The 15,056-nt window shown below is 35.1% G+C and overlaps 1 protein-coding gene across 1 annotated transcript in view; it reads right to left on the bottom strand.

The window, feature by feature from the left end:
- Nucleotides 1-14,838, bottom strand: part of LOC128265176 (proton-associated sugar transporter A) — a 165,419-nt gene extending 150,581 nt beyond the window's left edge. Inside the window, exon 1 of the mRNA XM_053001030.1 lies at nucleotides 14,801-14,838. The gene's annotated coding sequence lies outside the window, so the exon portion shown is untranslated. The remainder of the gene's footprint in view (nucleotides 1-14,800) is intronic.
- Between the last annotated feature and the right edge of the window lie 218 nt (nucleotides 14,839-15,056).

The following is a 15,056-nucleotide window of genomic DNA, read 5'->3' as shown; positions in this document are numbered from 1 at the left end:
CCATAGGAACTATCAAAATTAAGCTGGAAATCATAATAGCTTCAATGTTTTTAAACATACACGCAAAATTTTACCGTTTTCAAGAGTATTTAGTTTTTGAAATAGCTGAAAGGGTATATGAACTTCGGCTTGCCGAAGTTTGCTTCATTTCTTGTTTTCGTCGTATAGTAATTGATAAATATGTTAGAATTACGTTTTAAATTTTATCAAAATCGGACAACTATAACAATAAAAAATATTTAAAAAAATTAAATTTAAAAATATGTAACTTTTATATTTTGTAATTTTTTTTTAAATCCTTTTTGAGCGTAACTAGATATTTATCCTTTCATTTCTGCCAGAAATGGGTCTTCATTTTTGTTAACAGCTTCCATCCATATACATATTTTCCCGTTGTTTCTTCTGGTATATCAAGTGTTGGTCTTCCAATTAGAAAATCCGCTGGTGTCAAAATCTCTTCAATTTCTGCTAATAATGTGCGTAAATAAGTGTGATGTCTCCTATGACTCGTTTTAATTAATGTTTTACTGATTTCACTCCAGCATCCCTAATTCCTCCAAAGTGAGGACTTGACGGAGGAACAAAATGCCATTGCATGCGTTCATCCGTTAGGGTCGGATTTATACTGTTTCATTTAATTGCTTTTAAAAGGTCCACATTTAATTGCTTTCTGGACCAACAAAGTTAGTACCATTGTCAGAATATATATGTCTGCATCGTCCTTTTCTGCCTCTTCCCTTGTAAACTCTCATATGAATGCGAAAATGGTTGTGATGTAGTAACTCTTTGTTCCAAATCCGCCCCATTAACATTGCCCTCGAAATCTGGTACACCGTACCCAATGATGTACGACGGTTTTAATTGTATTTTTTTAAACCCATTATCCAGAACTTTCCTCGGGTCCGTGCTTTTATTATCCGATTTACTCTACACCCAGAAAAAAGTAGAACGAATAATTTTAGCACGAACGTTCTTGAAAATCGGCCGAATAATTCTTAAAATTTTTAGGACGAACGTGTACAGAATAAGTACGGGTCACACTTGATAATAATATTTTAAAATGTTTTTTTAATACATAGAGACGATATTTTTCGCTTTATTCCTGCTTATTGTGTTTGTAAATAATATCTGAATTATTAAAAACAGTAAACTCTATTAAAAACTATTAATTTAACAAAAAAATAAACAAGAACTATTAATTTAAAACAAGAACATTTCGTTCTTAAAATGATTGGCCTAGGGGGTAAGTGTCTTGGAACATCAAACATTGGGTAAGCTATTAAGAACCCGAGTTCGATTCCCAGACAAAGTAACCAATCAAAGTAATCAATGTTTTCTTTTTCAAACGTTCTGCTTTTATTTAAATTTTTATCTAGTTGACCTCAAAAGTATAGCAAATAAAAGCTATTTGATTGCAAACAAATTGCATCGAATTCTTATGCGGGCGTAGTACACAGTAAATTGTGATGCCAGTGTGGTGCAACCGGCTAATGGGTCTACGAATCCAAAGGCCTCGGTACGAATCCCGGTTGGGTCGACTTGCAGTAAAAAAAAAAGGTTTGCATTTCTGTTTCCTTTCCATATCAATTTATCATATTCCCTTTTATTCTGATTTCGTATAGGGTCAAAGAGAAAAGAAAAAAAAAAGAGAAAGAGAAAAAAAAACATTTTTAAAAAAACTTAAGTTAAGAAACTTTCATACTTGCATTTAGAATTTTTCGTACTCAAACCAATATCTTTCGCACTTTCTTCAAGCACTTTTGAGTACTTGGACTGATGACGTTCATTCTCAAATGAAAACTTCGGGATTGAATAATTCGTACTTGAATATAGCCTTTCGTTCTTAAATCAAAAAAAATTCGAATTTACCCTACTTTTGACATCGTTCGTTCTTGATTTGACATCGAAATTCTGGACTTTTTCTATTAGTGTATGCACCGTGTTCCGAAAATTGTAGTCTGCCTCCGACTCTGAAAATTTTATTGTTATCCAAAAATGGGTGTAAGGGTGCTTATTTACTTTTGGAGTCTATCTTTCAATTTTTCGATTTCTTCTGAAAATTCTTTAAGCTGATGTGGCTTAAAAATGTTAATTTCTGCTCGCTCCAATTCTTCTACTGATAAATTATTCGATCCTGACAAGGTTTCTTTTTTACATCGGCTTATGACTCTCAGTACATAAGCCGTTACTTTTTATCAATTTTCCCATATTGCTGAATTCATTTTCCACTTCTTGCAGATGATTTTCCCATTTTACCGTGCTCAAACTTTTCCAACTTAACGCAATTGTTGAACCACTCCAAGAAAAGACATCAGTTTTTGTTGCTATGGTCGCAGTAACTAAATTCAACAATTTTGCCAGTTGGTGTGCGGCACATAGTTGCAATTTTGGCAGAGTTTTTTGGTCTTTCATTGGATTAACTTTTGTTTTTCTTGCTATTATGGTAATCTCAAATGATGTCTTCCAAGCTAGCAAATGCTAGGTCCGATGCGACTGAAAACCCATATATTTCTAGAGTCTAATTATCCGATCCTCCACAGCTTTTGGATAAATAACTTTGCTATGATTTTGACCCATTGGATCAAAAATTCTTGCTAAGGTCGATAGAGATCCTCTCCTTGTTATAATTTTTATACCATTGCAGAGGGTATTATATTTTCAGTCAAAAGTTTGCAACGCAATGAAGGAGGCGTTTCCGACCCTATAAAGTATATATATTCTTGATAAGCATCACTAGGAGAGTCGATCTAGGCATGTCCGTCTGTCCGTCCGTCTGTCCGTCCGTCTGTCCGTCCGTCTGTCCATCCGTCAGTTCGTCCGTCTGTCCGTCCGTTTCTACGTAAACTAGCCCTCAGTTTAAAAGCTATCTGCATGAAATTTTCCCAAAAGTTGTCTTTCTATTGCAGGTAGTATATAAGTCGGAACGAGCCGGATCGGACGACTATAGCATATAGCTTCAATAGGAACAATCGGAAAAAAATAAAAAAAATTATAACTTTGCTGTTTTTTAATTTTTTTTTAGTTCTTCGACATATAGTAATAGTTAAATATTTTTGAATTACGGTTTCAATTCCACCATAATCGCACGACTATATCCCATAGAAATAATAAAAATATATAAAATAACTATCTAATAATTGAGCTGCAAATCATAATAGCTTCAATGTTTTTCAGCATATACGCGAGAAAATCATCATTTTAATGTTTTCAAAAGTATTTAATTCTTGCCATAGCTGAAAGGGTTTGGCTTGCCGAAGTTTGCTTTCTTTCTTGTTTCGTATAATTCCATACATTTCTTATAATCGGTCAGGGTTGTTGTTTCTGGAACTCCTTCCAGCTCCCAACATTTCTCCAAATAGACTGTCGATTTAATGCGCTTACTACCTGGTACTTGCACAATTACAGATAAAATTCATCTTAGTTTAGTTCGTTGACCAATCATGGTTTCTTCCTGTTTCAATCCTTGAGTAATAATTTCGGCCAAGAGATTTCTTCCTATCAGCACAATAATCCTGCTTTTCTTGTTAAAGGTTGGTTCCGCCAAAGTTGTATCTTTCCATTTACGCATATCATACTCAAATGACTGCGTTGGTTGTGGGTTTAATAAGTTATTTTAAGCCACTGTCTTAAATCGATCATTGCTGGAAAATCTGGATCGACGCTTTTGATAACCCACCAAACTTTCTCCTAGTCCATATATTTGTTTTTTTTTTCTTTTTGAGATCTCCTAAAATTTGAACTGCCTCTTCAGAAATTAGAGTAATTTCAGATCCTTGGTCCACTTATGCTCGGACGGTTATCCATGCTCAACTTGCATCTTGGACAGTGTTGTTTTCCCCGTTTTTGATGTTAGAGTTGCTTTGGTTTCTTCTTGCCCATGTAACAACTCGTGATGGGGTCTACCACAATGCGAACACCCTTGTTCCACTTGACAGTCCTTGTAAAATGTATATTTTTGAATAATCAAATTCCAATGCATCTTTAAGCGTCTGAACCTCTGTTATTTTCGAAAAATGTACATATTGCTGTTGTCCTTGACGATCAAATCGGTGTCCATGCACTTGATGGCATGAGTGCATTTTTGTGCTGAGTCATGTTTAAAAAACTTCTTTCTGACTCGCTGTTCATCATAGGCAAATATTATGAACATTTTTCGTAAAACTGACGTCTGTTTTCAGGTCTATTTTTTAAAATGTCCAAAGATATATTATAGTTATCATAATATATCAGCAGATGCTCTATTAAATATGACGCTTCACCCTTTCCAACTTTCATCTTAGGCTTCATCATTTGAACGCTGTCAACCATTTCCTTAAGCTTGTCAAAAAATCCTGACCATTCGGAAATGTAGGATTCTCCTTATTCCTTACAGAAACTCGACGTTCTTCAAATCTATTCTATTATTTCTTTTTTCCATTTTAATCTTCTCATACCCCCCTTAAATCGTTGGGATAATTTGTCCATTTATTTTCCATTCTTTCTCAATATATTTCATATATAATATATTATATGTAGTTTCGGGTCTTGGCCCGCAGTTTTCATGGTTCCATGAAGCGATTGTCTTACTTGGTTGTATTCGTGTAAACGCATTTTCTGTTCCCCAACCAATTGTTGTATTGAGTTGTTCATCATTTCCTCGGGTTGAGTGTTGAGTGTATTTCCCACGCCGTTGCAGCTCAAAAGCCGCACTCTGTCGCTTGATCCTGATCTTCTCACGTCGACCGCCTCCATGAAACTCGCAGCAGTTTCAGGTTGCAATCGTCGTTTTAGGTTTTGTTTCCCTAATTTTGCCGTAGTGCACCGTTGAGTGAGCCTTGCGAACTTTTCTACTGTGGATACCGTAAAGTGTACCGATCGGTTTGGCAGTCTACATGAGCAAAGAAATTCTTATGCTCGAAGGACCATATTTAAGCAGCGTATATCGAGTGCCTTGGGTGCAGCTCGTACAGCAACGTCGTCCGTGACTAAAACAAAACAGTACTGATCTTTATTTGGCGGTCATCTTTTATACCCTTTTCCACTTATGTGATAGTTTCAGTTTTCTTATCTTTAAACAATTCTAGGAGTTATATGTGTAATCTATTTTTTAATCTATTTAGCGGGTAAAAACTATCAAGTGTCAATTGTTTGGGTTATCCCATTCTATTTATGTTGGATAAGAACATGTTTCTTAGCTATCTGACTTTCAGATCAATGTAATGTCTGAAGCAACCTAATTGTCCATGTTCAGATGTAAGCATTAAGTGATACAAATTTCAAAATGCAACGAATCTTCTAGCGCTGTTTGCATCATGTTGTACTGGAACATTTTCAATAACGTCGATTTTTTACCGTCTGGCAATATGCCTTTATAAGTGCATTTATGTCCCAAAATTTTGATTTCATGCAAAATTAATGAACAATTTTCTAGATGTAACATTAGATTGTATTTCCTACATATCTCAAAAACATCAGTTAAATTCCAAAGCATATGATTCTCGAAACAATTAAATCATCCGTATAAAGAAATGCTAGGTTCAAGTCCAGAGAATGATGACTATAGCATTCTCTGGACATGAACCTAGCATTTCTTTAGCGCTGTTTTAAAGCCGAATGGTAGTCGCGTGAAGCGATGTGAACCATTGCTCTAGAACTTTTTTCAAGTTAAATTTGATGAAAACGTGACAATAAGTCATGGCAAATTAATACTTTTCACTACCTAGTTGATCAAGTCGAAATGAGGATTGCCTCTACCTCGACTAAAGTGGTCTCAAGTTCTACATAAGTGAGCTTGCCCTCCGATATATTCTTCAATAGCAAAGTTTTGGCCAACTTCACCACGGCCTTCCAAAGCGCTCCAAAGTGTGGAGCTCGGGGCGGTACGGAACAGAAATCAAACTCTTTGCACGCACTATATGAATGAAGAATGTCAATCGCATCCGTATTGAAGAATTCGCTGTGAAATACGCACATATTTATTGATGCACCCAAAAAATTAGTGGCGTTATCGCAATACAGTAAGAGGGTAAGCCTCGGCGCCCAATAAACCTTCGAAGGCATGATAGGAATGCATTAATTCGGATACCACTTCTATATGCACCTTTTTCGTGGCGAAGCAAACAAAGATGGACACATATTTCTTATTAGGTCGTTTTCCACGACGTTTGGAAATGTCAATTAGACGTTCTGGGCGTATCCTATCCGCAGGCAGGTTACTTATAATCTACTGTGAGAGTCGAGGCTTTTAGTGAAAACCATGCGGACAATCTTTTGAGTTTGAACTCTTTCATAATCCCTTCCGTCTGATGAATAAATGGGGCGTCACCCTACAGTTAAGGTTTTGAAAGACTTTGCTTTACTAAAAACTTAAATTCTTCATAAAATACTGAATGCTGTATGAGCACAATGATACGCCAAGAGATTATGCTAATCTCTAAAGCTAATGTGTTAGATGTCCACAACCTTGAGTTTCCGCTTTAATACCATTTTTTTAAACGCTCGATATACGTATATGGCTAGAACTTAATTCTTCTTCTCTTGTAGCTCGTCTTTCGTATCAGCACCTGTTAATCGTCGACGCTTAAATCGTTGCACACCTTAGGCCCCAACTGAAAACTTGATCCTTGACTGATCTGCCATATATTGCAGGCATCTGACGGCCATAAACGGAACTGATGATAATCCGTACGTACGGTGTTCAGTTGGTAGATTTGAATTGTATCCGTCGTATTTGGCCTCCATAAGATAAGCTGGAATACTCAGTCGCAAGTGTCTACCATGAAAGGCTAAGAAAACCATGTTCAGAATTCTTTGCGACGTTTACTGACTTTTGATGCTGAAACGTGTGAAAGGAACATTTGGAAAAGACTGTTAAATACTAGTATATCTGGCTTTGACTGGTCCGGGCAGAGGCCATTAATATCTTTTATAATGCATTGAACTCTTTCTTCCAACAGAGTGTTTAATAAAGAAATGTCATGCCTTGAAAATGTGAGGTCCAGACTTTATAACAAATATAAGGCATGTGGTTCGCAAGCCGTCTTTTCCAGATACTTAAGTGCTCGGTCGAATTTTACTGTGCTTGAAGCAAAGTATAATAATGGCTATTTATCTCGTTGTCGGACCCAGTTTTCAAAGATCCAAAACAGTTTTATAATTTTGTTAGCACTAAGCGTAACTCCGCCTCTTACCCAGCATCTCTATCGTTATAAAATTCCAGTGTTTAAAAAACTGAAGTAAGTTTCATTTCATATGATTTTGATACTGCTCCTAGGAAAGCAGAAGTCGCAGTCGAAGCAAATGCAAAAATCAGAAAGTGACAAAATTCAGAAAGCAGCAAATTTCTCTGTTTTTCGTTTCATTGCTTGCTGCTTTGCTGTTGCTTACACTTATGAGCGTAAGTCGGAGCTGCGGAAGGCATCGACTTTCGGAAGTCGTCGAAAGTCGCAGTCGGGTTAATACGTTCAACTGTTGGATGACTTTGTTATTTGTCGCTTTTGTTTTTTTTAGCACCTCTTTTATTTTTCCAGGAGCAGAAGCAGAAGCAACAGCTCATTTTAAAAAGTCGCAAGCAGTCAAAGAAACAAAAGGTTAATTTTTTTTTACTTTTGCTACTTTGATTGCTGTTTTTTAAACACTGGAAAATTTCACGGCAAACACTAATCAGGCAAACGACTTTTCAGCTTCGTCCAGTAAACATTAATCTTACTCAAATGTCAAGTCCAGCCTAACTTAACATTTTGTCCGAGTTTAAGTGAAAACTCCGTTCTATTCAGGTTGATCTGCAAAGGGTTAAGCCAATATACTGCCCGGGTCCTGACGGTGTTTCAAGCTGCGTGCTTCGATACTGCGCAGACACCCAGTGCAGACCACTACATAAATTGATCACATCCTTAGAAACCTCTGACTTCCCACCTATTTGGAAGGATTCATTTGTTATTCAAAAAAGGTAAATAAAAGCTCTGTCTCTAAAATAATCCAAGTTACTTTAGGCGTCTTACAAGTGAGTGCTTGGATTTATAAAAAAATTGGTCTAAAGAATTTGATGATCCCTGTGCAACAAAGACTTTTCATTAGTTTGCTTGGGATTACTTTTATTCGTTAACTTACATACGGAGAAGTGCAGAGTCCCGAGTTAGTGGGTAGCTCACATTTGTCTGTGGCTAATTGAATTACTAGGAACTTTATTCCTCTTATTTATAACCATTGTCGATCAAACATGAACCTTTTAGAGTACGATGCAAAGTTTATAATAAACTCGTTCACATAATTTCTACTACCGACTTTTTACCGATTTTGTAAGTATAATCTTATCTTACTTTTGGGCTTATGACACTACGATGTTGGCCTCATTTATTGCTCATCTTTACAATTGTGCGAGCAAGCAACTGAAAAGCTTTAAACGTTAAAATTAGAGGAATAAACACAATATAAAAAACAAACAATAAAGTTTAATTTAATGTTAATAGGGTGGTGTGGCCGTGAACTTATATCAAAAGTCTCAGTCAGTATCCATATAGTTGTCTCTTTCTCTGAGCTTAAATGAATCCGTCAATGCGAAGAACGTAATGGCATACCCGTATTAGCACGAAATTAGCGTGTAGTATTTAGATTCGTAAGTTTTTTTAATTAGTACGTCCGTTTCTTTATTGTCCCTTTTCTTTCACCCCTCGCGATCTCGTTTTGTACGACTCTGGGGCCCGTGCGTAACAAGCATTGCTTGATACAGTAAGGGCCACTTGTTTGTACTGACCATTGTGCATCAACGTAAGAAAAAATTAAAAAAAAGAGTTAAATTTTTGTGCTATTTTTAGTGCTATTTTAAATGAATATCTTAAGCCTTCACTAGCACATCTAGCCCATCGGCTAGAACCGAGACAGTTTGAAAAAATGGTCTTCACATGTTAGCTTATCTTTGGTAAGCTATGGAGGAGATGTCCAGTACTCTTTTAATTTTCCAGAATGGATGCAACATTCCCGCCTACGATCCACCCGAACTCAGTATTGTTTAGGCGCGGCTTGCCGTATTTAGGAGTATGCTTTCCATTTTTAACTACGTCTAAGATGCCTTCAGTACTGATAGTTCTATTCGATTCTAAAACAAGACAGAATGCAAACTTCGGCTATATGATATATACACTTACTATATATTTCGAAGAACTAAAATAAAAAAATTAAAGAACAGCAAAGTGATCATTTTTTTTGTATTTTTTTCCGATTGTTCCTATGTGAGCTATATGCTATACTCGTCCGATCCGGTTCGTTCCAACTTATTACTACCTGCAATAGAAAGACAACTTTTGGGAAAGTTTCATGCAGATAGCTTTAAAACTGAGGGACTAGTTTGCGTAAAAACGGGTCGGTTTGAAATTTAAGAAAATCAATTTTTTTTGTTCAATTTCTTAATGTAAACACACAGAAACTTTTATATCGTCCCGTTGAATATTTTCAAAGATACACGTTTATGTTAAAAGGGTTTTCAGAGTGCTTGAAAGTACAAGAACAAATTTTAAACGCGTTTTTCTCAAAATGGTGTATTTAAAGTCGGTGACCAACATCGGCTAAGACGATTAGTCACCGAGCTTCATTTTTTAATAATTAATCGAAACATTTTCTCACCGATATATACTTTTTTGTATAAATAATTTAAGACCAAAATTTTGGTCAAAAATCATTTTTCTTATTGCTTATTACTTCGATTAATTACTAGAATTAGTTCAGAGATATAGTTACGCAAAATGCTTTTTTTTTTGAGAGGAACTCCCGGAGATCAGCTGGATCTCCTTTCCGAATAAATATTTTTTCTGACACGTTGTCTTAAAATAATTCAAACTTTTCCAGGAGAGTATTTCATGCCCTTGTTTCATTTTGTTGCTTATCAGCTGCATTTAAATTGGTCGCCAGCGCCCGTCGTTTGGATTCAAAGGCCATCTCGCTCGCATCAACACACACGTGCAGCTCATGCTTACATGCTTACCTTACACTCGAGGAATATTGGCAAGTATCACAACTCATCTTATTTTGAAATCCGAGCCCCGTTTAATCGTTTTGTTGAGTCCTTTAACATTTTTCTCGCTCTTGTAACACTTTATGAATGTAGTCATTGCTCTGAGATTTTAACACCAAAAGCATTATTTTTGGTTTGTTGATATTATATACCCCGAAATGGGGTACTATTACTTACAATGGACGCTATCTCTTTTGAAAGTTCAACATCATATCCCTGGCTTACGAAATCCATAATTGCTTGGTCATACTCTTGCATTTTTCCTAAATTCCGCATCTTATTTACAAATCCGAACCCGTCTGTTCAAAATGTAGAGTGCTATGGTGGTTTTTCTTGCAACCAGCTATATTGCATTTCTGCTTAAACTTACAACTTGTGATTTTTCCACAATACAGGCTACAATAGCGTAGACCATGTTTTTAAGCTAGAGTTCATCTCTTTTGTACACTTGCCTTTTATGCACCACGCATTTGACTAATGGATGATATCAGTTGCATTTGAAACAAGTCACCATGACAGTTCTATGCTGATTACGGCACCTTTCAGCATCGGTTTTGGATTCATAAGGCTAGTTTTAGCCACACTTTTACCTATTTCGCCAAGCTAAGTGCTAGAGTGGCTTAAGTCTGGGTAAGAAAATATATTTGTGCAGTGCTCATTCCATTGTATTTGTTTGATAAGGGTAATTTCCCATTGAGCTGTTCTGTAAAGGTCGGATTATGGAGGTATTGTATGGCTCCAGTGGAATGTAAGTATAACACTAAATTTTCAATAAAGTTGGCAAATCGTTAGCCATCTCAATCTGGCTTTTTCTTAAAAGTTCTGGTCGATTAGAAGACCCACATTTCCGTATTTATAATTAAGCCTTTACTTCATTTTAAAGAATCTCCCTTAATGCTTTTTTAATAAATAGTGGCCAATCTTCCGGATTTCCATTAAAGTCTGGCAAGTCTATTAACTTTCTAGGCTGCACATCAGAATGTCCTTGCATAAAAGGATCGTTTACGTTGAAATATTGGTAGGATATACCCTGTTTCCCACAGAATCATGACTACTATTCATAAATTGTCCATACATACCAAGATCTCCCTCCATTGACGTGCTACCGCTTAATGTTGCTACCCTGTGTAACCAGGGTGGATGTGTCGCCAAATGCGCCACCAATTGCTAGGATAGCTTCCTTAGGACTCATATTCGGATCCGATGGTTTTTCCAGCTTGTCCATCCGTTCTGTTAAGTTCCTTGTCAGATTCACCACACCCTCAGATTGCAGAGACGAATTATTGGTTTTATTTGTTAGGGCTGTATGCTTCAGCAGCACTGTATTCGAATCCATTTCAGTGACTGTATCCTCTTCTCCAGATTTCGTTGCCGTTGATGACACCTCAGCAATTAACAATCTTTTTCCACTGCGCAATTATATGAGAATTTGAGAATGTTTTTCACAAAACAATTTTCACAAAAACAAATAAATAGGATGAGATCAGAGTATACGATATCTGAACAAATAAGAAAGTTAGATTCTGTGGATTCATCGGTGTGGTTTAATAACAAATTAGAAAGATTTTTCTGATTGGAAAAGTAGTAAACAAATTAAGTTTTTTTCTAATTTGCTATATAGCCTATACATATAGGAAACAAACTTCGGCAGTCCGAAGCTCATATACCCTCGCAGCTATTGCAATAAATTTTGTTTTATTTGCGTATATGTTTTCAAAACATTGAAGTTATGATGATTCTGAGCTCAATTATAAGATCGTTCTTATGGCAGCTATATGTTATCGTTTTCCTATTTAAATAAAATTTAAAGCATAATTTTAAAGTATCAATTATTATGTCAAAAAAAATTTAAGAAAAAAAATTTATTAATCTTTCTGTTTTAATACTTCGAATTTTCTTATAAGAGTAAGAAATAAAGAGCTATATGATTTAGTGATCGGATTTTTATGATATATAAATAGTAAATCGGAAATATCTCGAAGAACCAAACAAAAAAAATTAAAATCCGCAAAGTTACATTTTTTTTAAATTATTTTTCTGATTGTTCGCATGGGAGCTATATACTATATAGGAATACAACTTTTGGGAAAGTTTCATGCAGAGAGACTAGCTTTCGTACAAACGGACGGACAGATGGACGGACAGTCGGACACGGCTAAATCGACTCTCCTAGTGATGCTGATCAAAAGTATATATATATATATATATATTTATTCTTCTGTGAATCCGAATCAATTTCCATGAATGAAAGTAAGCCGCACTTAAAAAAACAAATTTCTTGAAAAAAAAAATTTTTTGACCTAGAACTTTGACACCAAAGAGTCCATGCTTACACTGGTGCACAAATTTAAATCGACAAATCTTGATTTTTGGTAAAGTATGACTCCCGATTCAGAAAATTATACTAATGTGAAAAAACGGTTTATTCGTCTTTTAGCCTATTTTATCTTTTTTTTGGTTTGTTTTAGTAACAAGAAAGGAAGCAAACTTCGGCAAGTCGAAGTTCGTATACCCCTTGCAGCTATTGATGAAATTAAATATTCTTGAAAACATTAATATTATGATTTACTTGCGTATATGTTAAAAACATAAAAGCTATGATGATTTGAAGCTCAATTATTTGATAGTTTCTATGGCAGCTAAATGATATCGCTTTCCGATTTTAATAAAATTAAAAGCGTAATTCTGAACTGTCAAACTAGTAATTATTTAAAAAGAGTTTCTAAAAAAATTACAATTCATTTTAGATTAATTTAAGAAAAAAAAAATTTGTTACCATGGGAACATTATGTTATAGTCGTCCGATTTTGATTATATTAAACCGTAATTCTGAAAATTTTACCCATTACTATACGTCGAAGAACTAAAAAAAAATTTTTAAAAACAGCAAATTTTTAATTTTTTTCATTTATTTTTCCAATTGTTCCCATGGGAGCGAGAGACTAGTTTGCGTAGAAACGGACAAACAGACGGACATGGCTAGATCGACTCTCCTAGTGATGCAAATCAAGAATATATATACTTTATAGGGTCGGAAACGTCTCCTTCCCTGCTTTGCAAACTTCTGACTGAAATTATAATACCCTCTGCTGGGGTCTACAAATTTGTTGGTTTATAAATTGTCAGATTAAAAAAAATCTTGACGGTTTTGAATCTGTTGGATTTGTTCAAATCTGTCAATTCTTTGGCAGTAATACATCAATACAAAATAAGTTGATAAAAAATTTGCAGTGTCTATATTATTGACAAATATTTTTTTTTAAGTCCCTAAAACATATTTTTATACCCTTGCAGAGGGAACTATAATTTCAGTCGGAGTTTGCATCGCAGTGAAGGAGACACTAGGAGAGTCGATTTAGCCATGTCGGTCTGTCCGTATGTCAGTCCGTCTGTCCGTCCGTTTCTACGCAAACTAGTCTCTCAGTTCTAAAGCTACTTTCCCAAAAATTGTCTTTCAATTGCAGGTAGTATATAGTCGGAACGAGCCGGATCAGACGACTATAGCATATAGCTCCCATAGGAACAATCGGAAACAAATTATAACTTGCTGTTTTTTTTAGTTCTTCGACATATAGTAATAGTTAAATATTTCAGAATTACGGTTTAAATTCATCAAAATCGAACGACTTTAACTTAAAGCTCCCATAGAAACAATAAAAATTAAAAAAAATTAAAACAATTTACCTTTTTTATTTTGTAATTTTTTTAGAAATTTTTTTTGATTATTTAATAATTTGACAGTTCGAATTACGCTTTTAATTTATTAAAATGGAAAACGATATCTGATAGCTGCCATATGAACTATCAAATAATTGAGCTGCAAATCATCATAGCAAGTCAATCATAACTTTAATGTCTTCAAGAATATTTAATTTTTGCAATAGCTGCAAGGGTATATAAAAGTCGCCAAAGTCAGCTTCCTTTCCTTGTTTAAATCCTTATGGCCATCAAAAAAAAAAGTTTTTAATCGAAATAAAGTTTGGAGCATTTGGATTACCTGATTGAGAAATTCTGTCTCTACTCTAACCCTTTGTAAACGATCTTGATGCGTATGCAACTAGAGAGTTTAAGTCCTTTTTTGTTTTGAGTTAAAACTGCTCCACAGGCTTGCTACTTGAATCTGTTATTATGCAAAATTCTCTGCTGAAATTTTGATATTAAAAAAGATTTGGGCTTATAAGTGCAGTTTTAAAGTGGCCAAAAGGCATGTTGGCAGAAAAGCATGTTGACGTCATGAAACGTCCATAAAAATTGCTAAATGCAACGAATCTTCTAGCCGCTGTACGCTCATTGTGGTACTGGATAATTTTTAATAGCGGTCGATTTTGTGTCGTCTGGCAATATTCCCTTACAAATGCAATTATGACCCAAAATGGTGACTTCATGAATGTAACTTTAATTGTATTTCCTACATTTCTCAAAAACATCAGTTAAGTTCCAAAGCTTTTCTTTCTCTGAACAATTAACTCACCAGTATTAAGAAATGCTTGAGTACGTTCAAGTGCAGAGAATGCTACAGTCTTCATTCTCTGAAAGGAATTTGTCGGTTTTTTTTAGGCCGAATGGTAGTCGCGTTATGCGATATGCACCCTTGGTTGTTGAAAACTACTTTTATCTCTAGAAAATTTTTTAATTCGAGTTGATGAAATCATGACACTACGGCATGGCATTAAGTTATAGGGAACAAAAAATTTGTATTAATCTGAAGACAGTCAATTACTAATCACTTTTTTTTTCTTGTCATAATCCGGAAGCGATTTTCGGTACTTACAAAAGTGGGCTGTTTACTATTTTGTGGTTTATTAACTTTCGTACCTGCGCTTGAATTTCTTTTCTTGGATTGTGAAAGTTGAAAACAGTAGAAGGAAGCGATCCAAACCTATAAAGTATAAATATTCTTATCTGATGATGCTCAAATGTCCTAAACTAATGAATGTATAAATGGCTGTAACATTGCACTGTGGTCAGAACGACTACTTTTTGCAGTAATAACTAAAGACAAAATGAGCTATTTAAGTTTTATTTTTGACTTAAGCTTATATCACAAATATATGGAAAATTAGGGCGTGGT

The sequence above is a fragment of the Drosophila gunungcola genome, unplaced genomic scaffold (genome assembly GCF_025200985.1).
Source record: "Drosophila gunungcola strain Sukarami unplaced genomic scaffold, Dgunungcola_SK_2 000098F, whole genome shotgun sequence".
In the NCBI taxonomy this organism is placed as follows: domain Eukaryota; kingdom Metazoa; phylum Arthropoda; class Insecta; order Diptera; family Drosophilidae; genus Drosophila; species Drosophila gunungcola.
This window is presented reverse-complemented; position numbering and strand designations above follow the sequence as displayed.